The sequence below is a fragment of the Staurois parvus genome, unplaced genomic scaffold (assembly GCF_062004578.1).
Source record: "Staurois parvus isolate SC_StPar_1 unplaced genomic scaffold, SC_StPar_1.0 ptg000243l, whole genome shotgun sequence".
Classification (NCBI taxonomy): Eukaryota; Metazoa; Chordata; class Amphibia; order Anura; family Ranidae; genus Staurois; species Staurois parvus.
The window spans coordinates 14000156-14026459 of NW_028318039.1; the positions used below are offsets into that span (position 1 = coordinate 14000156).

Genomic DNA, 26304 nt, shown 5'->3' on the forward strand with positions numbered 1-26304 from the left:
GTAGGCAAGTGGTTAATGTATCTACACTCCCAGTAGACACCACATCTGTACCACTCTAACAGTAAAGAACCCCTTACGCAGTTTAAGTTCAGCGCCGCTTTTTGTCCACCTTCATTATGTGGCTGCGTGTTTTCTTTAGAGACCATAGGTTAGATAGTTGCCTCCCGATGCTAGAGTCCGCATTTAAAGATTTGTGTATTGCAATCACATTCCCTCATAAGCGAGTGTCTCTTCTATAGTTCATGTTTGTAGTTGTCCCTCCTAACTGAGGTCCTCCAGCCCCTATATTAGCTTTGTTGCCCATCTCTGAATTCAAGCATATTCTTCCTGAGTATTGTTAACCAAAACTGAAATGCATTCTCAAGGTGTGGCTGAACCAGAGTTTTATTAAGTGGTAGATTATAGTGTAACCACTTCAATACCGGGCACTTTTACCCCCATCTTGCCCAGGCCAATTTTCAGGTTTCAGCGCTCTCACTGTATCCAAACACTGTACACAAACTAAAATTTTATCATTTTGTTCACACAACTAGAGCTTTCTTTTGGTGATATTTAATCACCACTGGGGTTTTTATTTTTTGCTAAATTAACAAAAATAAGACCGAACATTTTGAAAAAAAAAAACACATGTTTTTCTTTGTTTCTGCTATAAAGGTTTTCAAATAAATAATTGTTCTTCATAAATTTAGGTCAAGATGTATTCTGCTACATTTCTTTGATGAAAATAACCCAAATCAGTATTTATTATTTAGTTTGTAGGAAAGTTATAGAGTTCACAAACATATCTGAAAATTGATCAATCCTGAAATACTGATGGCCAATCTAATTTCTTGAGGCCCAGAAATGTCAGAACAGTACAGATATCCCCCAAATGACACCATTGTGCAAAGTAGAAAGTCTGACGGATTTCATAAGAGGCATGGCGAGTTTTTTGTAATTTTTTTGTAATAATTTTTCGGAAATGAAGAAATTAAAAAAAATATTTTCACAATTTTTTTTTTACATACTGCCACCAGTGCAGTACAGCGTCATGATATAACTGGCTTGGTGGTGATCAGTGACACTGACTGGTGAAAAAAATGTATAATTTTAAATCAATTATTTTTATTTTGTATTACATTTTTATCTTTTTTTTAAGATTTTTTTTTCATATTACACTATGACCAAAGTAGTATAATGTTACCATAGTAACATTGTACTACTTTGGGGAAGTGATCGGTAATTTTTTTTTTAACACAATTTGATTGCTTATAGCAAATAATTTCTTTGCTATAGGCAAGCATTTAACTGAATGTAATCGATTCATTCAGGTTTTTTGTTGTGATTAGCTTTGATTGGCTACAGCTATTCACATGACACAGATGGGCGGTGATTGGCCCAGCCTGTGCATGTGATCGCTGTGACCATTCACAGCTAGACACACTTGTATACAATGGATGGCATGAAAGGAAGCCATCCATTGCATACAACTGTCATGTGACCTGCTGTGATTGGTCACAGCAGGTCACATGGTACTGGCAATGGGGCCGGTACACAGATCTGTCATCGGCCAAGTCTGAGGTATACGGCCAGTGACAGATCTCGCCACAGCACGGCCCTGTGGCATGCACAATGCACGATCCGGGAAGGACATCATATGACGCCCTCCCTGAGGGACAAAGTGTTTGCCCAGCCGTCATTTGATTATAAGCCGGGCGGCAACTGGTTAAATTTTTAATGCATGCTGATAGTGTACTAGCATTGCTTTCTGCAGCTTGGCATTGCATGGTATTGCTGAGTCTGTCATCTACTAGGACCCCCAGATCCTTTCATCCCTAAATCCCCCATAAGTTCTCCACCTAGTGAGCATCATATTTTTAGCTCCCACGTGCATTAATTTACTTTTTTCAATATTAAAGCTCATTTTTCATATAGCTGTCCTTCCCTCTATTTTAACTAGGTCTTGTTGTAAAGTTGCTGTATCCTGTTGGGAAGTTATAACCCTGCTCAGCTTTATCTCACCAGCAGACACTGAGATTGAACTAATTATTCCCACCTCTATATTGTTTATGAACAAGTTACACAGAATTGGTTTTAGAACAGAACCGTGGATTACCCCTCTCACAACTCCAGATCATTCAGTAAATATGCAGCTAATTACCACTCTCTGAACAGACTCCTGCAACCAGTTTTCTATTAAGGTATATATGATTTCATCAGTGCAATAAGATTTCAATTTGTAATTTAATCTCATATGGGGTGCTGTATCAAATGTCTTAGCGAAATCTAGATACACTACGTCTACAGACCTGCTTCTATCCAAATAACAGCTCACCTCCTCATAGAACATTAATAGGTTGGTCTGGCAAGAGCTGTCTTTTGTAAATCCATGTTTGTTACTACTAATGATACCATATTCATTGCCAGATTATTGGCTAAGGAACTTTATCAGTCCTTCCAATAGTTTACATACTAGTGATGTTAGGCTGATTGGTCTGTAGTTTCCATGTATATATCTTGGCCCTTTTATGAATGTTAGCACCATGTTTGATTTTTGCCAATCAGCTGGCATCATTCCAATCAGTAAGCTGTTCTCGGAGAATTCTCAGGTGTAAACCATCTGGTCCTGTTGATTTGTTCACATTAAGTTTTTATAGTCTTTTTTGAACACTGGTCTCTGTCAGCCACAAGGGTACATTCAGTATTCTCTAATATTATTAATATTAGTGTCTTGCTTTTTCTTCTTGTAAAAGGAGTAGAAGATTGTATTTAATACAGTTGCCTTTTTCTTGTCATTTGTTACCTACTTCCCTTTTTACTTTTTTTTTTACTCTCCTCAGCAATGTGTCACTCATAATCTATTTTAGCTTCCATGTTTATCCTCTTGCATGTCTTATTGAATTATTTGTAGTTTATTGGAATGCCAATGTTTTTTACAGCATGGGTTTTCACTTTAACCACTTGCCCTCTGGAAGACTTACCCCCCTTCATGACCATGCCATTTCTAGCTATATAGCGCTACACTTCTCTAACTGACAATTGCTCAGTCATGCAACACTGTACACAAATGAAATTTATATAAATTTTCACACAAATAGAGATTTCCTTTGGTGATGTTTGATCACCACTGGGTTTATAATTTTTTGCTCTATAAACAAAAAAAAGACCGAAAATTAAAAAAAATAATATTTTTTTTACTTTTTGCTATAAAACATACCCAATACAAAATTTTAAAAATAAAATGTCTTCATAAATCTAGGCCAAAATGTATTCTGCTACATGTCTTTGGTAAAAAAAAAAATCCCAATAACTGTATAATAATTAGTGAGTTGAAAAATTATAGCATCTATAAACAATGGTATAGCACTGGTTTTTATTTATATAGTAATGTTCAGCAACTTATAGCAGGAAGGGGTTAACATCTGGAGCGATCAAAGAGTTAACTGTGTGTTAGGGAGTGTGATTATTGTGTATTGCGTACCACTTTACTAGGGGATGTGCTGATTTTTATTCCCTGCTTTGCAGGGAGATACAGTAAATACTAGCACATCCCCACCTACAGGAGAGAGATCTGTGTTGTTTACATTCACATATCTCTCTCCTGTCAGCTTCTCTGCCTATAGCCAGGTCCCAGACATGAATTGCTGGCCAAGACCTGGTGATTGACATGTACAGGAGCCAATGACAGCGCAGGCAGACGGGCTTGCGCGCTCGTGCACCCCCTGTACATAATATTTTATTCTTTCTCACTCTTGGGTTACAACAAGATTCATCCAGCCTAAGAGTATTGGTCCTCAATACTGTAATTGCTCTATCATCTGGTTTGGGGCCCCCAACATTGCCCACATCTTCACCCTTTGACCCTTGCTCACTGCACTCTATGACTTTCACTGATTTCCCTCCTCCCCACCACCACCACCACATTTTACTTTAAATGTTCTTCCAACCTTCTGGCAATATTCTCCCCCCAGCGGAGTTGCACCCTTCCCATTTAGGTGCAGTAATCTCTGTTATAGCGCTGGTAACTGACCACAAATTTGGCCCAGTTCAGTTCCCCATGAACCCAAAGCTTTCCTTCTTGCACCAGTTCCTGAACCACTTGTTTGCCTTTCTAAGCTCCTGCAGATATGAAGTAGCAGGGTAAAGGATGCTGGCATTGGAGGAGAATCACGGCAGGAATCAGGATCAATGTCAGGAGCAGAGCATCAATAACCAGGTACAAGGTACACAGGCAAAACACTGAACCAGTGATGGAAGGTAGGGAAAGAGTTAAATACCTTCCCAGCAGCCAACGTCAAACTGTTTAATGGTATTGACTAGCTACTGGGGGAGACCCACTGGTGGTCACTGGAACTACACACTTCATCTCTGGGAAGCGCAGTGCCACCAGTAAGTGATCCAGGTCCGGACAGTTCTCCTCCTTAAGGAATGGCCTCAGAGCACTTCACCTAGCCTTGATCATAACAGTCCATATGAGAGACTGTTGTGCTGGATATGTCCAAAAAGAAGGTCTTCCATCATCTGAAGACATGTCAGATTTCTGTAGGCTAAAATGTGTCAACCTGCAGGATCACCAGAGAGAAAAGGCATAAAAAGAAAACTAATCCAGCCACCACATCTAATGATTGGTAAGCTGCAATATGTTAAATTTTTGGTTTGGGGTTTATTACTATTATTGAGTTTACATAAATTTCAAAAGGAAGTATGACTAGTAATATGTAAAAATAGCCACCGCACTCCACTTAGCTCCTCTTGCAATATTTTTCCCCTAAGTTCCACCATCCTTGTGTGGCAGCCAGGGGTGGTGACATGCATCAAGAAAAGTTGGTTTTGGGGTGAAGACATTACTGTATACAGTCAATAAATTGATTATTTAAAAATACTGCTATAGGAGTTAACTGGAGTTTGGCTGATATTTTTTCATATTCCTAATGGCGAGTGGAGACAGACAATGGCTAGTACCCAGGATGTCCATGTATAGGAGAGGTCAGTCTTGAGCGGAGCTATGGAACTGTGTGTATTTCTGTTCTACGTATGATTAGTAGTATTGATTTACCTCACCTACCCTTCTCCTTTATAGCATTTTAGATATCACTTCAGTGCAGGTACTCTTTTATTCTGATGTAACAGAAATGTATACATATAAACAGTTTGTGGGTTAATTACAAGACTACTGTGTTGAATATGCCCTTGGACTACAATTAGTCATTGGCAGACACTTTTTTTTAGTAAACCATTTAACAAAGACATTAATGGTTCATTTTTAATGGTACGAAAAGTTGGCAGTTAAGTATCTAATAATGTAAAATAACATAAATGCTTTTAGCTCTTTTATAAGTGTACTTGCTTCCCACGCATCTTGTTATTTTTTAAAACAAATGTATCAAATATTAAAATGGAACATGATTTTAAATGTTTTGTACAGAACAACACATCATTGTGGAAAATTTCTTTTAAACAGGACAAGTAAGAAAATCCTCAACTTTTATTAAGTGTATAGAGAATATTGATAATAGTGTGTACAGTGACAGAGTGGCAGGATATTTGCAGATCTTATGCTTTTTAAAGCCTCCATGCATCATACACATGGTTGTACATATAGAGCCATTCAGTGACACTATGATCCAGTATTTATCTAAGCTCTGCAATGGCTTTCTTATGCACAGAATTTGGTGTGGGAATGCTCATGTTGAACATACTGTCATTATGGCTGACATAATGATATAATCACAAGGAGGCTTTAATAATGTCATCACAATTAGCTGCAATTAGATGGTGCATTGCACAAGATTTATTTTATTTTTAATTTGCATGCTATAGATCACATATTTTTAGATTTTATGGGGTGGCAGTGACATGCAGATGACTCCCTGTTGTATGTGTATTGGTTTAAGAGATTTAAATGAAAGGTAAAGCCTCCACTTTCATATATCATTAACGGGTACCAGCACTGATATGCAACAAGTATTGGCATGCAGTGTAGGTTCTCTTCTCTCACCGCAGTTGACAGGAGGTAATCACTCTGGATGGTTGTTTTGCTATACTCTGTGAAAAGGAACCCTATGATGGGCCTCAGCATTGCAATTTAAGAAATATGATATCATTGAATTCCTAAGGTCTCATGTACACATGAACTCTGCTAGATGTTTAGCTCTCCTGGCAGCAGAAAAACGCTAAACGAATCAAAAATGTGTGTAAACGTGGTACTGCGTTTAGCCACATTTAGCGCTTAGATGTTTATTCATTTGCTAGGCCACAGTATTATCAATGAACAACCCAAGCGCTAAATGCAGCTAGCATTTAGACTCATTTACATGCGTTATTGACACGTTTAGCATTTTTTGGCCAAAACTTTCCTCTCCTGAACTCAGGAGAATCAAGTTCAGGAGAGGAACATTAAATTGCTCCTAAGCTCTGGTAACAGCCTATGTGAACATGGACACATAGACTTTTATTGAGTTGAGTTCTGGGGCTTTGGAAACAAAAATGATAAAATCTCCTAAACTCACATTTAGGAGCAGCAGTGTACATAAGGCCCAATGGAATTAAGACTTTACGCAATCAATCATATAATGATGAATACTGTACTGATGTGTACATTGTGCTTTGGTGGGCAAAAAAAGATGCAAAGATGGCAAGGAGGGAATATTAGAATTGTGATACAAAGGTATGGTCAACCTTAAGAAAAAAATGGTGGACCATTCAGAACTTTCTGACAGAATAGGCATTTTACAAGAGCGTGTTGGTCACATAATTGTTTGCATAACAGAAAATGTGTGAATGGATTGTGTGCATAGTGGGTTTGCTACGGGAGCAATTCAGAGACTGAATCTATCACATATACCTTATAGTTCCCAATTGCATCTTTTGGAAAAACTGAAAGAAAGCTATTCTCTAACATAACTACACATCCAATGAAGAAATTGAGAATGGTATCAGGACATGGTTGGAGGTTTCAACAGTGCTTCAGAAAACTTGTTTATGGTTGACAAAAAAGTTTGCGGCCATCTGGTGACTGTGTCCAAAAATAAATACGAGTAATTAAGGAACACATCCTACTATTTGTTTCAATACTTATTTATTCAGATATTCCAACCCAGTCACAAATAATAGACATGGATGCATGATTATTTATTCTTGTGCTTGAGATATAAAATTGATTTCTCATACAACATTAAAAGCTTTCATGAATACTGCATGCATCATACATGTTGTGATTTAGCTTCTAAAAATGGAAAAAAACCATATGTGCTTTTGCTTAGTACAGTCTTTTGGGAAATATCTCTGCATTAGCTTTGCTGTTATTTTAAAACATTGAATATACTGTATAAATAACTGAAGAATGTTACTAAGCTTTGTTGTTTACAAATTAGGGTTGATTTACTAAAACTGGAGAGTGCAAAATCTGGTGCGTCTCTGCATAGAAACCAATCAGCTACTGACTTCAGCTTGTTCAATGAAATTGTTACTAAATCTAGGAGCCTGCATTCCTTCTATCTGGTCTCCCACAGTACACAGAACATGGAAGTGCAATTATTTTAGTAAATATAAACTGCTAAATACTTTTTCTCAGCAGCAGTTAAAGCAGTCTTGTGACTTCTGTCAGTGTCCAGCAGAGCACTGGTTACAGCTTGTAGGAGGAGTTTTCTCTTTCTCCTGTAGGGGGATGCAGGACCCATAACCTCTGTCTGGAAAATGTTGATTGGCCCTGTGCTGATCACATGCACCCCCCCCCCCAAAAAAAATCTCTAGCAATACACAACAAACTTAGCATATGCAGCTTGCCCCCAAGCCTCTGTTCTATCAGGAGATATTTAGGACACACTTGAAGAAGGGAAGGATCAGAGAAGACAGGATCAAACATCCTTTTTACACAATGCAGAGGATTAACCCCTTAGGTACTACAGTGAGTATAACAAGCATGCTTTACTGCATATACAGACTGATTTTACTGTTGTGGGTTTAGTAACACTTTAATCTTTGACAAAAAAAAAACCCTGGAAGCTGATTGGTTTCTATGCAGAGCTGCACCAGATTTTGCAGCATGCAGTTTTAGTAAATGAACCTAAGTCCATATTTACATACAAGACATTTCTTGTACTATGCATTTTACATGCCTATGATAACTCAAATTCCCACAAAGTATGAACTAGGCAACCACTGATAATATTTTAAGTTCAGTGAGTGCATATTCTATTAATTAATTCTAAATACTATTCCAGCTTGAGGCAAAACTTGTAGTATAACTTCAAGTTGGACTACTACTCCGGAAACGTAATTGCTCTTCAATAAAAGGTCCATTATTTTAATATATCTACAGCCAGCTTAGTGATCTGAAATGCACACACTAGGGCTTTAGAATGTAAAACTGAAAGAGTAAAACAACACATAGTTTGTCCATACTTTTAGTTATAACTGTTACAGTGAGACTATAAGGCCACATTCACACTGGCGCTGTCAAGCCTGTGCTTATATCTGTTTAGAAAACACATACAAAAGGCTTGTAATGAGTTTTCAATGGCGCCATTCAGACTTCTCTAAACAAAACTGCACCTAAATGCAGGTAAGACCTCACATGGGTGTACTTAAAGTGGAACTACACTGCATCTGAGCAGCACAAACAAAAACACTATTTAATTCATTTGTAATATTTAAAGCAACCCCCCTCCATCCTTTCATGCCTCCATGCTTTGTTTTGCTGAAATATCACTTTGAAAAACACCCCTCTAGCATTTCTGGCCGCCACCATCTTAAGTAAGGGCGGATGATCTTACTTCCTGGAATCTGGAATCCACCTGCCCTTAGCCCAGGCATACAGGCAGAAGGATATGTTTAGCTGAAAAAGTCCCTCCTTCCTCCCTGAAGACTCCTGAGATGTGTGGCAACATTTGCCTAGGCAGGGAAACCAAGAAGTGACTGAAGAAATAAAAAAAAAGTTTAAAACAAGTAAATACGATATACCTTCCTATCTATTTACTAATTTTAGCAGCATAAGGATAAAAAAAATAGTCGATGTTGATGGAGAATGTGAAGTTCCACTTTAAGCACATGTGAGGGTTGTGTTTGCCTGCAGCACAGGTGTTATTTGCATCCACGTGCAGGCAGTACCATTCATGTCAAGTTGAACACATGCACCTGCACCCACATGGCTGTCATATTGGGAGCAATGGCTGTGTCCAAGTAGCTGCTGCATCCCTGACCTGAATGGGACTGCCTGTGGTCAAACACAACCCTCATATGAGCAATCAGTTAAGTGTGCCCTTATGAATGAGGCCTTACCTGCTTTTAGGTGCAGTCTGTTTAGTTTAGAAAATAAAATGATGTGAATCAAAGACATGATTAGAAATTGTAAATACTAGGGATAGATCGATACCAGTATTGGTGCCGATTATGAGTATTTTCACGAGTACTCGTACTTGTGAAAATGCTGCAGATGCCGGAAACTGATATTTTGCGGTGCGATTTGCGTGAATACAAATTGCACCACAAAGATTAGAATACAATTTGAACAGAAATGCGATTCCTGTCCAAATTGCATGCGGTTTCCCCACGGCTCCTGTATGAACCCAGGTTTGTCATAGCCTCACACAGGAGCGGTGCTGGAAACCTCCTTGCAGGCATCTCATACTGAGTGGAGAGTGGGGGTGTGGGGATATATACTATGGAGGCAGACGCTCCATATTCTCACCCGTAGGAGAGGAGAGAAACTAGCAGGGATTTTATATCTCCGCCACTTTCTCTCCTCTCCTTGCGGGGATGACAGTTGGGGCTAGAAGGCTTTTGATTGGTCAGCACTGTCACATGGATGGTGCTGACCAGTCAGATGCCATCTAGCCTGCACTGTCATCAATGCAAGCAGAGGAGAGAAAGCTGTAGATATTTCAAATCCCCAGACCTGTGAAGCTGCTAGTACGGGCATCTGATTGGTCAGCACCATCCATGTGATGCTACTGACCAATCGAAAGCCTTCTATTCCAAATTGAGACTATGGAACATCTGCCACCATGGTATACATCCCCTCATGCCCACGCTCCACTACGGGAAACCTGCCTGCACCGCTCTTGTGTGAACTCAGTCTATGACAGCCTGGGTTCACACAGGAGCAGTGGAGAAACCGCATGTGATTTGGACAGGAATAGCATTCCTGTTCAAATCGCTTGCTATTCTCTGTGGTGCAATTTGCATCCGTACATCTTGTATTGATGCAAATCGCACTGTAAAGTATCGGTACACGGTATCAGCGAGTACTTTACTGAAAGTGTCGGTACTCCTACTTGCCGATAAAAAAAGGGCGAGTGTCTAAACATGGCTGAACCTGCTTTAGTGCCTGTTCACACCAGAACATGGTATGGGAAACCCATGTGATGTGCGCATTTCCCGCACTGCATTCAAAACGCGCTGCAGTTAATGACACCCCAAACACAGGTCACAAACACAGTTGCAGTGCGGTTTTTTAAGTAGTGCATGCACTATTTTTTGGTGTGATTCAGCCCATTCAAAATTAATGGGCTCTAATCGCACCATGTGTGAATTGCACAGGAATGCGCAGCACATTCTTATGTAAATCCTGGTGTGACCCGACCCTAAGCCCTGGTTCTCACTGATGTGAATTGTCATGCATTTTAATCGCATGAAAAAGCGCATGCAATGGAACCGGTCTAATGAGTACAACTCCGACTTCCCCAGAGTCGCACTGATTAGAAAAGTGGTTCCTGCACTACTTTTGCCGATTTAGGGTGCAACTTGCATAGCTATACGTGCATGAAGTTGCACAGATGTCTATCAAGTCGCACCCGAAATCACACCGCCATCCTACTTTGAAATCTTGCGACTTCAAGTGAAATCGCACAATTTGAAAATCGGATCCAGTGTGAACCAGGGCTTAAAGCGTAACATAAACTCAGGAAAAAGTGATCTGGGAGGCTAATCATTGTTTATACTTCCTACACCAATCCTCATATGTTTAAAAAAGCTAAATGCAGGAGCGCCAGTGAGAATGAAGCCTTAGTCTTTTGTTCTTATATACTTTTATCCTAAACTGCACACCAACACCAACTGGAATGTGTAAACAAAGTAAATAGCTCTCTGCAAGTGTCTAGTAATGACAAGCAAATTCTTTTACAATATATCAAATTAAGCAGAATGTTAAATTATCTATAAAAGCAGCTTTAGCAAAGCTGGCTATAAACTTGTTTTGTTGTGTTGTTCCAGACTTTTGTTATAGCCTGTCACCAGAGAATAAAGCTAGTAGTTTATAACAGGCAATATCTGCAGTGAAGAAACGTGTACATGGTTCCACGGCACTTGCCTATCCCAACTGAAGAATTGTATATTCAACTTTTAATGAAGTTAATGCAATGCAGTGATAATTCTGTTTTCCAACAATCTATTAGACTTTCTTAACCGTACAATGAAACAGCAGCCATCCTCAGATTTCAGACATACAGTATATGGTTCATGTAGTGCAGGTAGAAGCAGTGAGACCCACAAGTGCTGGGTATCATCTTTGCGCAAACAGCTATTGGGAATAAATTTATCCCCAAACATCTCCCACTTGCCCTTGCTGCCAGTTGGATTCTGGAACATACCTACACATGCTCTGGTCTTGCACATCTATTGGACAGAAGTGTTAGATATTATAAACACATGTACAAATACCCCCTGACTTGGGAATGAAGATGAACAGAGGCCTTATTTTGCCAAGCAGTTGATTTCATACCTTTTTATTATGCTAAGAAAGAACATCTTTGCTGGTGAACATCTGTGCTACTCCCTATGGTGTCCTTAACCCCTTGGCGCCGGCGCCTCTCGGCCCTTTAAGGGTTTCAGAAGCCGGGAGGCGGGATGGGGTTCTAGTGTCATGTGACCACCGTGATTTGCTGTCACGGCGGTCACATGATTGGGAAAGGTCCCGATCAAAAGAGGAGATCAGGACCTTTCCATGAGTACTGGACATGTGCGCTGGGAGTGCGCAGGGCGCGCGCTCTCAGCACATATGTTTTTCTTAATTGCACGCAAATGTGCAGCCGCCCGGCATCAAGGCCCAGACGCTGGTAGGCCGCACATTTGCGTGTAGCCAGCGCCAAGAGGTTAAAGTGGTTGTAAAGGCTGAAGGTTTTTTACCTTCATGCATTCTATGCATGAAGGTAAAAAACCTTCTCAGTGCAGCAGCCCCCCCTTATACTTACCGAGGCCCCCCTTTGAATCAGCAATGTGCACTGGAGTCTAGGCTATGCCGTGACTCCCTCTTCTCATTGGCTGAGACAGAAGTGGGAGCCATCGGCTTCCACTGCTGTCAATCAAACCCAGTGAACCAATGAGAAGAGAGAGGGGGCTGGGCTGAGCCGCGGCTCCATGTGTGAATGGACAAATGGAGCAGTGGGTGCCCCCATAGCATCTGCTTGCTGTGGGGGCACCCGAAAGGAAGAAGGGGCCAGTTGAGCCTGTGGGGGACGCGAGAAGAGGAGGACCCAGGCTGCTCTGTGCAAAACCACTGCACACAGCAGGTAAGTATAGACATGTTTGTTATTTTTTTTTATTTAAAAAAAGCATTTAGAATCTTTTTAAGGGCACTATCTGTTAATGCTACTTTACCTGTGTATCAGAGGACCTATATAAATAGGAATTGTCTAAAAAAAGTTATAGGGTCTGGTTACCATGTACAAAGCATTAAACTCATTGAACATTTCTCTTTGGATTGACTAGGCCCCATCTTACTTTCCCCCTACTTCTTATCCTCATACCCACTAGCCCTGTGTACTGATCTGCCTAGTTTTAACAGCCAAATCTGATTACTTATGAATTATAGTACATTGTGACCACTGAATTGTGCATGTAATCATACTCTCACTGTTTGATTATAAATATTATTTAGGCCATGTATTTCAAAAAAGAAATCCTCCATACAATGCTACCATATCTCAAAATGCACTCATAAAGTTTAAATCATCCTCCTCCATATGAGTGTCAACATAGTATACAGGTGAAACTCACAAAATTAGAATATCGTGCAAAAGTTCATTTATTTCAGTAATGCAACTTAAAAGCTGAAACTAATATATGAGATAGACTCATTACATGCAAAGCAAGATAGTTCAAACCGTGATTTGTCATAATTGTGATGATTATGGCTTACAGCTCATGAAAACCCCAAATCCACAATCACAGAAAATGAGAATATTGTGAAAAGGTGCAATATCCTAGGCTCAAAGTGTCCCACTCTAATCAGCTAATTAAGCCCAAAACTGAACTGCACATTCCAGATGAGGTTTTACTGTTGCTTACTATAGCGCGCTCAGTGGAATGGCAGCTGGGGGGAAGTAAAGCAGGAAGAGCCTCAGATCGTGGTATAGATCCCCGAAAGAGATATATCATTTGCCCCTGTACAAAATAGTAAGACTTCAGTTAGCTTAGGAACCCTTCAAAGGGTTCCTGAGCCTTTAAATGGTCTCTCAGTCTGGTTCAGTAGGAATCACAATCATGGGAAAGACTGCTGACCTGACAGTTGTGCAGAAAACCATCATTGACACCCTCAATAAGGAGGGAAAGCCTCAAAAGGTGTTTGCAAAAGAAGTTGGATGTTCCCAAAGTGCTGTATCAAAGCACATTAATAGAAAGTTATGTAGAAGGGAAAAGTGTGGAAGAAAAAGGTGCACAAGCAGCAGGGATGACCGCAGCCTGGAGATGATTGTCAGGAAAAGGCCATTCAAAAGTGTTGGGGACTTTTACAAGGAGTGGACTGAGGCTGGAGTCAGTGCATCAAGAGCCACCACACACAGACGGATCGTGGACATGGGCTTCAAATGTCGTATTCCTCTTGTCAAGCCGCTCCTGAACAACAAACAACGTCAGAAGCGTCTTACCTGGGCTAAAGAAAAACAGACCTGGTCTGTTGCTCAGTGGTCCAAAGTCCTCTTTTCTGATGAGAGCAACTTTTGCATCTCATTTGGAAACCAAGGACCCAGAGTATGTAGGAAGAATGGAGAGGCACACACTGCAAGATGCTTGAAGTCCAGTGTGAAGTTTCCACAGTCTGTGTTGATTTGGGGAGCCATGTCATCTGCTGGTGTTGGTCCACTGGTCCAGGGTCAACGCAGCCGTCTACCAAGAGATTTTGGAGCACTTCATGCTTCCTTCTGCAGACGAGCTTTATGGGGATGCTGACTTAATTTTCCAGCAGGACTTGGCACCTGCCCACACTGCCAAAAGCACCAAAGCCTTGTTCGCTGACCGTGGGATTACTGTGCTTGATTGGCCAGCAAACTCGCCTGACCTGAACCCCATAGAGAATCTATGGGGCATTGCCAACAGAAAGATGAGAGACATGAGACCGAACAATGCAGAAGAGCTGAAGGCTGCTATTGAAGCATCTTGGTCTTCCATAACACCTCAGCAGTGCCACAGGCTGATAGCTTCCATGCCACACCGCATTGAGGCAGTAATTGCTGCAAAATGGACCCAAACCAAGTACTGAGTACATATGCATGTTTATACTTTTCAGAGGTCTGATATTGTTCTATGTACAATCCTTGTTTTATTGATTGCATGTAATATTCTAATATTATTAGTTTCACCTTTTATGTTGCATTATTGAAATAAATGAACTTTTTCATGATATTCTAATTTTTTCAGTTTCATCTGTACATTAGAGCAAGCTGTGAGCTGCAGACAACAGATGTATACAAAAATATAAAGAACTTTGGGTATTAAAAACACTAAAAATAGACACAGCCTACAGCACACATGGTGGCATCAACCTACTGACATGGTCAAAAATATTGGCACCCCTGCATTTCACTCAGAAATGGTTTCAAACAAAGCACTGGAGAGCACTGAACTGGCCAGCAATGAGTCCAAATCTCAATCCCACAGAGTACCTATGGAGAGATCTCAAAACAGAAGTTGGAACAAGGAACCCTGAGAGACCTGGAGCAGTTGGCAAAAGGAGAGTGGTCCAACATTCTAGTAGAGAGGTGTAAGAAATTCATTGATGGTTACAGGAAGCGATTGATTTCAGTTATTTTTTCAAAAGGGTATGCTACCAAATATTAAATTGAGGATGTCTATAATTTTGTCCAGTCCCTTTTTGGGGTTTTGCATAGACTGTGTCAGATTTGGCTTTTTGTTTCTCTGCTTTTTTGTGCCATACCAATACAAACAAAAGAAATAAACATGAAAATGCTTAAACATTTGCAATTACAACAGTTTTCTTGGTGAAGTGGTACATTATTTGCCAGAAAGGCAGGGGTGCTGATATTTTTGGCCATGACTGCACTGTATGTGGATCCTCCAGTCATAGATCAAGAATGTACAGATCTCCATGAGAATATACAAGAGGTGGAAAAGTCCTTATGTTTACTGAATGTCATGATACATGCAGGCTGGATTAAAACAAATGAAATCCAGGGTATAGTAATTAATTTTCCATTGTCTTATATCCTGCCTGAGCTCTGTTGATCATAGCCCTGCACAGATATTGACACACAGGATTAAATAGAATCCACAGTGCTTTGCTATAGGTCATCCCAAATCATTGATCTGGGGGTTATAGTGCCAAGAGTGAGCCAAATGTATCAAATACACCTCCGTTGTGACATTTCGTCTGCACCATAAATTATAACATCCCTCCTATACTGTATATGGACACCTATATGGAGGAGGGTAATGTAACATTAATATTATGTTTTAAACTTGGGTATCTGAATAAGGAGGCCTTTTGACATTGCTGATTGTTACCCAGTGGCTCTAGCTCAGATTTTATTTTTATATAAGTATTTAGAGATAAACATTGAGCCAAGTATGTGCAAGTGTTGCTTCTTTTCAGAAACAGCTACTGTGCATACAGTTCAAGACAAAGTAATGAGACCAAATAAAAATTCATGAAACCTTGTGCTTGGTACAAAATGTAAGTGGAAATGAGTGAAAGCTGCACTCAAACTATACAAATACAAGATAAAATGAAATGTCAAAAAGGTGTTGTGGTATCCCTATAGAAAAATAACATCAGCATGAACATACTGTAGGTGTATATTTGTGTGAAAACCATATAAATAAAATACAGCGTGAACACATATGAGTGATAATAAAATACTATAAGCATGAATATAGACATATACACTCACCGGCCACTTTATAAGACCTGTTTAATTGCTTGGTAAAACAAGTTGCTAATCAGCCAATCACTTGGCAGCAACTGCATTTAGGCATCTAGATGTGGTGAAGACGACTTGCTGAAGTTCAAACAGCATCAGAATGGGGGAGAAAGGGGATTTAAGTGACTTTGAACATGACATGATTGTTGATGCTAGAGAGGCTGGTATACTGGGATTTTCACACACAACCATTTTTTGAGAGAATATTCTGAAAAAGAGAAAATATCCAGTGAGCGGCAATTGTGTGGATGAAAATGCCTTGTTGATGTCAGAGGTCAGAGGAGAATGCACAGACTGGTTCGAGATGATAGAAAGGCAACAGTAAGACATGTCAATATGGATCAAAGTCTCTGGGGAATGTTTCCAACACCTTGTTAAATCTATTGCATGAAGGATTAAGGCAGTTCTGAAGGCAAAAGGGGGTTCAACCCGGTACCTAATAAAGTGGCAGGTGAACGTGTGTGTGAAAATTGTATAAATAAAATACAGCATGGACAGATATAAGTGATCACTGCACTACAATTAATTGATCATTGAAATAGAAAAATCCATATAGTTGTGAAAATATGTGATGACTTCACTCCAAATCTGTGATAACTTCTGTGCTCTACCACCACTGTGCACACAAGCTTCTTACCAAATGGATATGACCTCTTAGCAGGGGCGGACAGACCATTTGGAAACTCGGGCAGTAGGGTGCCCCATGAGATGCCCCTGGTATCTTTTTCATAGGCTTTTTTGAGTTTGGGCAAGGACACAGGGGCCCCAGGATCCCCTATTGCCTGGGGGATCCATGAGTTGTCAGTCCGCCCCTGCCTCTTAGTATATGACGTCTTCAGCGATCAATGATACTATGGATGTCACAGTATCCCCTACTAACAGCCTCTACATGGGTCCTAGAAAGAGCTCACATCAACTTCAATCCCAGATTATATGCAGCAAACATGAAGAGGAAAACAGGCCACATAATACCACAAGTGAGGGTACTCAAAAGAAAAAGTAAACCACAAGCTTGCAAAAGCTCTCCACTCTTTCCAGCGGCCATGATGATGTCAGAGCTAAGCTCCGAACAGCATGTTTTATTACAAGGGGTGCAGTAAAATCTGTATGCGTAAATAGTACAATATTTGAAACAAAGTTCTCTCTGAAGAGCTGTTCTATTTCCAATGTGGGCACAATAAAAACTTTTATCTGTTCTCACTTATTTATTTTCTTCCAAAATCGTCTGTTCCTTATTAACATTGTGACAAACCAGCTCTACAAATGTAGGTTCCTGCTGCCATTCTCCTAATTACACAGCTCCTGACAGTGTTCCCTTCTAAAGCTGGCTCATTGTACAATCATCTTAAAATGTACAGACAACTTGCATAATGCAGCTCTGATTGAGTATAAATTGAATTTGTTGCCATCACATTACATAGTTGATTATAAACGGAAAAATTAAAATAAGCTTTTGTATCCACTTGCCCTCGAGAAGATTTACCCCCCTTCCTGACCAGGCCATTTTTTGTGATACAGCTCTGCTTTACTTTGACAATTGCGCAGTCATGCAATGCTGCACCCAAATGAAATTTATGTAATTTTTTTCCCCACAAATAGAGCTTTCTTTTGGTGGTATTTAATTATCTGCATGTTTTTTGCGCTATAAACAAAAAAGTTTGACAATTTTGAAAAAAAAATTTTTTACTATTCACTATAATACATATCCAATAAAAAAATGTCTTCATGATTTTAGGCCAAAAATGTATTCTGCTATTTGTCTTCGGTAAAAAAAAATCCCAATAAGTGTATATTAGTTTGTTTACATGAAAATTGTAGTAAATACATAATAGTGCAGCGCTTAAAAAGTTACAAATAATCATAAGAAAATAGTGAAAAATGTGTCAAAAAAATTGTCCACCCAAAAAGAAAAGAAAAGTCCCAGAGGCTGTGATGAAACAAAAGAAATCCAAGGACAGTTGTCCTGTCACCAGCCACTATTACAAAAGGCTTACCAGAAAGGCATGACCCCCTGTTAAGAGTGGTCAATCACGCTTTGTTAAACAATCTGGAAAGCTGGTCACTTGAATCCTCCTCCAGATCACCAAAACAGCAGATAAGGATCTTCCAAACAATGGACCTTAATTAGGGTAGCTAAACCATTCAGGATAAGGCTTGGACTCATAGTGGAGAACATGCAAAGAAAGAATGCTCCACATAGTGTAAAACCATAATCTCAACATTTATTTAAAGTATGATTGCACTCACATGTAAGCAAACATCATTAGGCATTGATTGGCAAAAAAAATCCAAATTTTCCAATTTCCAAAATGGTCACCACCTAATGATGTTAGCTTAAAAGGAAATTGGAAAATTGGAAAACTGGATTGTTTAACAAAGCGTGACTGACCACTCTTCACAGCGGGTCATGCCTTTCTGGTAAGCCTTCTGTAGTAGTGGTTGGTGACAAGACAACTGTCCTTGGATTTATTTTGTTTCATCACAGCCTCTGGGACCTTTCTTTTCTTTTTGGATGCACTTTTATGTATTTATTGTTGATTGCCTAGTATCAGGGTTTTTGTGTTCAGCTGCTATATATTTTATACCTCATTTTTGATTATTGATTATCTATTGTGGTTCTTTTTAGTGCAGGTTTATATATGTATTTATGAAAATTATAGTGACTACAAATGGCGGTATATATATATATATATATATATATATATACTGGAATTTATTTCTTTTTTATTATACTAGTAATGGTGGCAATCAGTGACTCACAGCGGGCATTCTGACACTAGCACTGGGGGGAACTGATTAACTAGCACTGACATCTCCAGTGACACTAATACAGTGATCAGTGCTGATAAAACGCACTGACACTGTTGTATTGACACTGGGCAGGAAGGGGTTAACATCTGGGGCGATCAAAGGGTTAAAAAATGGCAATAAGGGAGTTACTATGTATCTAACTATGATGTGGGTTCAAATGTGGCTTTTATGAACGAGTGGTGTGTCTTTCTTCTCTCCCTGGAACGAAAAGGTTGCAGGAAGGTAAGATCCAGCTAGATCCTGTGCCTATATTTACAAATAGAGGCACAGCTCTGCTTCTCCATTCCTTGCAGGAGATCAGCAGAGTCCCGGCCAAAAATAATTGGCTGAGACCTGCTGACAAACATGTCCTGCAGCAATGACGGTGGGGGTCAGCGCATACGTGCGAGCTCCAAACCCAGAAAAAGCACAGAAACGTACGGGTACGTCACTGGTCCCGTAGCTTTAAGTGGATATGGATTGTTCAATCAATCTGCAATGTGTTTGTCCAGCTTACTGGCTAAATGAGCTAAGTTCCAGTGCTCAGCCATTGCTGCCATGATGTCTGTTAGACTGCTGATTGCTACTACTCCCCAGGGCCAGGCTGACTCAGAGGGAATGGTGCCCACACTGAGGAGCTGTAATGTGGTGGGAATACAGTTTGGAAGAATCTGCATTGCTTAGTTGTTAGGTCTTGCTCTGTGTATCAGGCACAATGACAACATCTTCTGTATAAATACGGTCTGAATACAGCAGTGGTAGTGTTCAGTCATAAATACATTGTAACAATATTGCAACAATGCATTATTGTCAGCGTTTATGTGCAAATCTAAGAATTATCGTTTAATCGCACACCTTCAATAATTAATTATTTTTAATAAAAGTTGTTGTTTTTTTAAACCTTTATTACCCCAATTAGTTTTTTTTCTAACTGCTTCCCCGCCGCCCTATAGCAGAACTACTGCCTCAGGGCGGCAGGGCTGCGCAAAATCATGTATATATATATTTCCGCCCTACCCGTGCCACCATTGGCGGCTGTAACTGTTGATGCCGGGTCCCTGCCTGAGATTCCCCACCGGCACCCAACGATCACCAAGGAACAGTGAGAGGAGCCCCAGATGTTAATCCCTTCCTGCTCAGTGTCATTAGTACAGTGTCAGTGCTTTTTATTGGCACTGATCATTGTATTAGTGTAATTGGGATGTCAGTGGCAGTTAGTCAGTTCCCCTAGTGTCAGAATGCCTGCTATAAGTCACTGATTGCCACCATTACTAGTATATAAAAAGAAAAATTCCAGTATATATACTGCCATTTGTAGACTCTATAACTTTCACGTAAACCACCTAATTTACACGTATTGGGATTTGTTTTTAGCAGAGACATGTAGCAGAATACATTTTAGCCTAAATTTATGATGAAATCTGATTTTTTAAATTTTTTTATGTTTTATAGCAAAAAGTCGAAAAAAAATTTTTTTTCAAAAATGTTGGTCTTTTTTTGTTTATAGCACAGAAAATAAAAATGCAGAGCTATTAAAATACCACTGAAAGAAAGCTATATTTGTGGGAAAAAAGAACATAAATTTAATTTGGGTGCAGCATTCATGACCGTGCAATTGTCAGTTAAAGTAACGCAGCGCTGTATCGCAAAAAATGGCCTGGTCAGGAAGGGTTGCAAATCCTCTGGAGGGCAAGTGGTTATTATTATTATTATTATTATACAGAATTTATATAGCGCCAGCACCAGGTGGTTAAATAACTCCTCCTCTTTTTTTTTTTTGTTTGTTATTTAAAGGATTTTATTTGTTTGCATGCAAACCTTTTATGTTCTCTTTCAGTTAGTTTGTTGGTTTTATGTAGCACTGTTATAAAATAACACACTAATTAACCACCTAACTTATGAATAACTTTACCATGCTTTGTACATAATAAACATAATTTTAGTGCCTTTATAAACAGGTACAAATCACAGAATGAAAATTGCCCTTTTGATCAGTTATACACTAGCTTAGCTCAAAAAGGAAAGAATCAATTTTGGTCATCATTACGATAATGAGAACTCTGTTTTACCATGCTCAGTATGACGGAATCACACAGGTGTTACCATGCTGCAATACCCATCCCACCCAATTTAATTTTCCATGGATCAAATACTAGCATCCCTAGGGCCAGCACACAGCAACTGTCATTACCAACTAATGGAACTTGTTCTTTGCAGAGAACCATGGTGGGGGCTTTCTCCAGCTACTGTATAAGGAGGAGGGCAATATAAATTAAGGGCAAACCATTTAAATAGTGAGGTGCTAAAACAGCAGTCTGACAACATTGAAGATACCATCAGTAAAACCTTGAACTATGTCTTGCACCATTATAAATTAATATTATTAAATAAAATAAATGAAACATATTTAATAGCATTGATATCTCTTACTGGTAGAAACTATAAACAGATTGTATCCTATTCTAATTCACAACCTGCAGCATCTACTTACACAGAGAAGAGGCATATCCTGAATATAAAGGTATTTACAATAACAATAAAGTAATTTTATGTTAAACAAAAATATAATAATCTTCCAAAGTTTCTTAGCTACAAATCGCTATCGTTGTTCTTCATATTATATGTGTTTCATGAAGGTCATGTGCTTGCTCCAGGCTACAACTCTGTAGGATCGGTGCTGAGACAGAAAAGGACACCCAATTGCTTCCACCAGCGTCATGTTTTCCATGAGCTCAGTAGCTACATGTCAACCAAGGAAGTATTGTAATGCTGTAAGTGGAGTTGTAGGGATAATTGGCATCCATATACACTCCCTAACTACAACTTTGCTGTCCATGTACAACTTGGGGCAGGCGAGGAGGCATGGCTGCCATCTCAGACCACGTAGGGCCACCTCAAGGCATCGGATCAGCCCTGCAGACATTGTTGCCTGTGAGCAGGCAGTTATTTCAGAGCATATGGACTGTGGTGACGATGGTGCAGAGGCTCTATGAGCCCGCAGTTCATTACCACCTAGAAGAAGTCTGAGTGACTGTCAGGATCAACAGGTAATTTCTATCAGAGGAAAACTATTTTTTTATAAAAAGACTGTCAGTCTGTACTCTGCCCCTCCAGTGCTCACTAGAGCGCCAGGCTGGGGAGGAGGCGGGAACAACTGGCTCATAGGCTGAGCCAGCTGCTGGTCCATGCATCTGGGGGATCCCAGATTATTGTCGGGATACATCCAGAGACTGAAGCAGGTCTGTGACAGTGGGCTTTAGCTCACTTTCAGCTGATTCTGGGTCACAGGAGAGCAGAACTTTGTGCACTCCTGCGATCCAGAAACAAAGTATGACAAAAAAGCTTTGATCATAATTCCCTTTTAAATGCAACAACACTCTAGTCTGATTTGTTTTACGTTGAAAAAAGGCTCGATATTTAGTTTTGGCAAGAGGATGGACAGCAGCTAATCAACAACTAACACACAAAAAGAATGTCCTAAAAAGGACTATTGTAGCCCACCACACTGCAGTTCATTGTAATGTAGCACAAAACATCACTGTATATAGCACTGTATAGAAACAGCTTTTCCTGTAAATATGCTGTCAACTCTCCCTATCTACCCCAGTGCATACTTACAAAACTTTTATAGTGAGCAGATTGCCACATAAGAAACCCCCCATTATTGGATATTCTAAGCCCTCATGCCACAATCCAAAGGACAGGAAGTGCATTATTGTTAATTGTTTGGTATTACAGCAATTGGCTCCATTAGTTTTCCCTTTTACCGAACTGCAAACAAGTTGGGCTTCAAACTCCTGTTCAATACAAACCTGAAGCTCATTTTACCCCTTGGTGCTGGCGCCTCCTGGCCTTTTAAGGTGTTTGTGACATCTGGAGGCGGGGCAGGGTTTAGGGTCATGTACCGTGATTGGCTTTCATGGCGGTCACATGATTGGAAAGCTCCCATCCGTAAGTAGTGATTGGGACCTTTCAATGAGGTGCTGGTAAATGTGCCGGGAGTGCGCAGGGTGCATGCTCTTGGCACATCTTTTCTTTACTATGGGTACACACATATGCAGCCCCTTTGCACCAAAGCCCAGCCGCTGAGAAGCCACATATTTGTGTGTGCTTGGCGCCAAGAGGTTAATAAGTCTGAAGCCTCTGACAGTCTTCTGTAGTGTTACATTTACTAAATATTATCTACAGCCCCTTGATAATATCAGGAGCCACAGTTGCGTCCCCCTATTTTTTATGAGTTGACCATCTCTACTGTGTGGCCCATAAGCAAGAAACTCCAATCTGTACACAACATGAACACTAACAGCAATTGTTTTTCATAGATCCTAAAGTATTTGAGCTGGTCATACACCTTTCAATCTGTAAAAACTCTGTTAGACAGATGGTTTAGACAGTCCCTCACTTAGCCCTTTTGGTAGATCTAAAGGAGATTGTACTATCAGAATGTAAAGTGTGGAGCCAGCTGTATATGATCTGCGGTGCTGCAGAGATAGATGGAAGTCAGAGAAAGCCTGAGAGCTCACAGAGGAATGATAGGTAACAAGGGTCTTTTTTATTTACTGTATTTCATGGTGTTTATAACATTCAAATCATAAGAAAAACTTAACATTTGTCAAGATAGGTTGTTTCATATTAAACATAGAAACCAGTCCAATCCTCGTTATGTGTTGAAAAATAGCAAAACTATTTTGTTTTTGAAATATACACATTTGAATTATTTTAACATCATTTTTCAGATTCCACTTTAAAAAACGTGTCGCTTAATTTTTTTAGAGCTCAGCACAATTCAGTGACATCGTACTTCATCAACGATAGCATTACCACTTCTCTATGATTCCGGCAGTTAGTTACACCCCATCAGTTTCCCAGCCAAATGTGGAGGACAGTTTTCTGTATTGCAGTTATTCGTTATTTTGTTGTACAGCATCTGTTCATCTTTACTGTATTACCAACATGACATGCAGATACAGTAGACTTTTCTTTAAAATAACACACATATTCAGTAGATTTTATAACAGATGTAGGGAAAACAATTCTACATCTCAATTATCCATATAATGACAGCAACTGTACACTACAGATGCTATTAACTTGATCATTTCTTCAAAGCATAAATGCATTTTTTTTCTTTTGGACAACCCCCACCCCCTGCTGTTTTCAAAGAAATGTTAGTAAAGCGTAAATCACTCTCTCCATGATCTAGTACTGCCTTGTGAGACTTGCTCTACCATTCAGCACCAGCTCTTTTCCAGGTTGAATGATGGCTAGTGTCATTGAATCCACCTCTTGTGAAGCCAGGGTTACATAGTTGGTAAGGTTCAGTAAATGTGATCCCATGCTGTGGGGGTTATTATACAGCCTGGAATCACAATGGTACATGGTATAGTACAGGCTAATGTGCACACATCATAGGATGAGCCCTGTTCTGTGCAGCACTGAAGATTGCAAGCGAATGAAGAGGGAGCCTGGCTTAGGAGGGTTCCTATTGCAGGTAGGGATGTTGGGGTACATAGAAAAGAGGAGGTGACCTCTAACTGGACTTTAGCTTTAACTGAAATGCATTAGTGAAAAAAAAATATATGGTTGTATAAGCATTCTAAACAGAGCTAATCTCAACTGGTAAATGTGCTGGGAGTGCGCAAAATCGCCTCCCTCTACCCTCCTACTCCCCCAAACCAGCTCTACATTGCTCCTTCACTTCTTCCTTCTCCCCACTACGGCTCCCACCACCTCCTCCTAATACTGCACTCTCCTGCTGACCCACACACCACCACTAGAGGATCCACGCGCTACTGCACATCCCGTTCCCATGCCACCTTCCTCACCCTTCTCCTTCTCTTAACCGCCATTCCCCCTCTAGGCACCCTCCTGCTCCCGCCAGCCGCCGCAACCCCCTCAACCTCATACCCGTCCCCCTCCTCCCCGCATCCACCTCTCCTCTCTCAGTTGCACTCCTGAATGCCCGTTCGGTTTGCAACAAGCTCACCACCATCCATGACCTCTTTGTCTCCCACTCCCTCAACCTCCTAGTGGTCACCGAAACCTGGATCCAACCCACTGACTCCACCTCCCCTGCAGCACTCACCTATGGAGGCCTCGTCTAGACCCACTCACCCAGATCGAGTGGTTGCAGAGGCGGTGGGGTCGGCATACTCCTGTCACTGCTGAGCACCTTCCAGGTCCTCCCTAACCCCCCCTCCCTATCCTTCTCCTTCTTCGAGGCCCACTGCATCCAGCTCTACTCTCCCACACCTTTGAGGATTGCAGTAATCTATCGGCCTCCTGGATCCGTATCCCTCTTCCTGGACGACTTTGCCGTCTGGCTTCCCTTCTGCCTTTCCTCTGAGCTACTGACCATCATCCTCGGGGACTTCAATATCCCCATCAACGTCAACAACCCGGCTACTTCCCAACTCCTTCTCCTAACCTCTTTCGCGCTCATACAGTGCACACAATCCTCCACCCACACCGATGAAAACACCCTGGACCTCGTCTTCTCCCACCTCTGCACCCCTCACAACTTCACTAACACCCCCTTCCCCCTCTCTGACCACCACCTCCTCACGTTTTCCATCTCCCCCTCCTCTAACTCCCCCCCCCCAAAGTGCCAAACCATCACCAGCCGTAACCTCTGCAACCTGAACCCGACCCATCTCCACTCGGCAGCTGACCGTGACAGTATCCTTCCACTGTCATGCCCTGACCTGGCCACTACCGCGTACAATGACTCACTGTCAGCTGCCCTAGACTCCCTGGCACCCCTAACGACGTGTAACATCAGACCCCTACCGCTTCAACCCTGGCAGAACGACCACACAAATTGTCTCAAGCGACGCAGTCGCACGCTGGAGCGATTATGACGCAAAACCAGATCCCCTCGTGCGTTCTCCCTCTACAAATCCGCCTTCCTCACCTACACCACCTCCCTCCATGCCGCCAAGCAAGCCTATTTCGTAACCCTCATCAACACCCTCTCCACCTGTCCTCGCCGGCTCTTCTCCACTTTCAAATCCCTGCTCTCTCCCCCCCCACCTCCACTCAGTACCTCACTCACCGCCCACGGGATTGTCAATCATTTCCAAAACAAGATTGACGCAATCCGTAAGGACATTGTCAATTCACACTCTACCCCTCCACCTAGCATCCCTCCCTCCATCACCCCCTCAACTCTCCCCCCCTCTGACATCGCAACCGTACTGCCCCCCACCATACCTAACTCCCCGCACACTACAACCTCCCCAACACTCCGCTCCTTCAGCCCTGCTACCACTGAGGAGGTCTCCAAGGTCTTCACTGAAGCCCGCCTCACCACTTGCCCCCTGGACCCTATCCCCTCACAACTCCTCCAGTCACTCCCCTCCTCCATCATTCGCTCCTTCACCCA

At 41.0% G+C, this 26304-nt stretch overlaps 1 protein-coding gene across 1 annotated transcript in view; it reads left to right on the top strand.

Moving 5' to 3' along the window:
• The window catches only part of GPC6 (glypican 6), an 885938-nt gene that overhangs the window by 129141 nt on the left and 730493 nt on the right, over positions 1-26304 (top strand). The window lies entirely within an intron of this gene.